We start from the raw sequence: 1,387 nt of genomic DNA on the forward strand, positions 1-1,387 counted from the left end.
ATGTTTGCTGAGTGTGAGATAATGACAACCAGATGTGGTAATGTTTATATTACCTCCTGACTTATGGAGAGTCCGTGGATGCAATGTCACATGAGTGTAACGTGATTAATAGTAAGACAGATTCCATGAGGGGACTGGCGCCCTTGGGGTGGACCCCTGGGGGCTCCATCCATCCATCCCTTTGCAGAGAGACAAATATGGTCTGTCAGTGTTGCTGGCTGAAGCCTGATGAGTACCATATGTAGTAAAAATATGAATTTGGTGTGTGTGTGTGTGAGTGTGTGTGTGTGTGTGTGTGTGTGTGTGTGTGTGTGTGTGTGTGTGTGTGTGGGGACCGTGGGGGTACATCCCGCACCCCCTCCCATTTTCCCCGCCAAGCGTGCCTATATATTTCTGGGGGTTTGAACCTGAGCACCACATTGTTGGAGCTTGGGGTATCAGAGTCTTGGGTTGTGGAGCTTCAGACTGCTGCATCTTCGTCCAGCAGGGAGCCACATCCGACCTCCGAGGAAGACTGACTTCTCTACATCATGGGGAGCACCTGCATGTATGTATTATTTTCTACCGGAAGCTTATATTTTTGTAATATTAGAATAATGGGGTTGGAATAATTATTTTCTGGGCATTATAGATCAGGGGTAACACTGGGAGACAGTGAGGGTCTGACAGTGGAAAGATCGCCTTCAAATCAGGGTGAGTTGACGTTTCCTTTGTCTGTCTCTTATAATATTTTAAAATAACTGTCTTTACAGTCTGTTTGAAATCAATATATCTTGTCATTTTTTCTGTCCATTTTTAGACCAACTCATCATTGACCTCACCACCCCACCAGCCTCCCCACCCCTACGAGGTCTTCGCCCGCATTCGGCTCTCTCTGGACTCCAGCTGCCCCTCCACCATCACCGAGTACTGGGCCATCTCATGCATTTAGCTCTCTTTGGACTCCACACACTGTTGGCGCTGATCGTAAGCTATTTTAGTATGTTTTTTTTTCAGCAGTCAGTGAATTGCGTGGATATGGTTCGACTGATTAACACCAATTTTACGTGTTCCAGGAATTGCGGTTGTTCCACCATCAAGATTGAACGATCCTGAAAGAGAGGAAGAGGCTTCAGGAGTTGCATCTGGGGTTGACCGCGAAGAGGAAGGAGGACAGCAAGCCTCTGCAGAAGACCGGAGCGAAGATGTGCGCGGTGAGAGGAATGAGGAAGATGATGAAGTGAGAAATTATTTCCTCAATCAAGAGAATGACTATGAAGATATGACAGGGCACACCACCCGCAGCCTTACAATCCCCCGCCTTGAAGACGCTGAATCAGATTTCTTCAACCATGTAGTGCCGGTGATTGAACAAGCGTTTGAGACATTCATAAATGATTCATTCCTG

At 46.9% G+C, this 1,387-nt stretch overlaps 1 long non-coding RNA gene across 1 annotated transcript; it reads left to right on the plus strand.

Annotated features, from left to right (window-relative positions):
* Positions 1-492: 492 nt before the first annotated feature.
* LOC115392841 (uncharacterized) lies at positions 493-838 on the plus strand. Its single transcript, XR_003931905.1, has 3 exons — positions 493-547; positions 632-693; positions 800-838. It is a non-coding gene; the product is annotated as an uncharacterized LOC115392841 (long non-coding RNA).
* Positions 839-1,387: the final 549 nt, after the last annotated feature.

This window comes from Salarias fasciatus, chromosome 8 (genome assembly GCF_902148845.1).
Source record: "Salarias fasciatus chromosome 8, fSalaFa1.1, whole genome shotgun sequence".
In the NCBI taxonomy this organism is placed as follows: Eukaryota; Metazoa; Chordata; class Actinopteri; order Blenniiformes; family Blenniidae; genus Salarias; species Salarias fasciatus.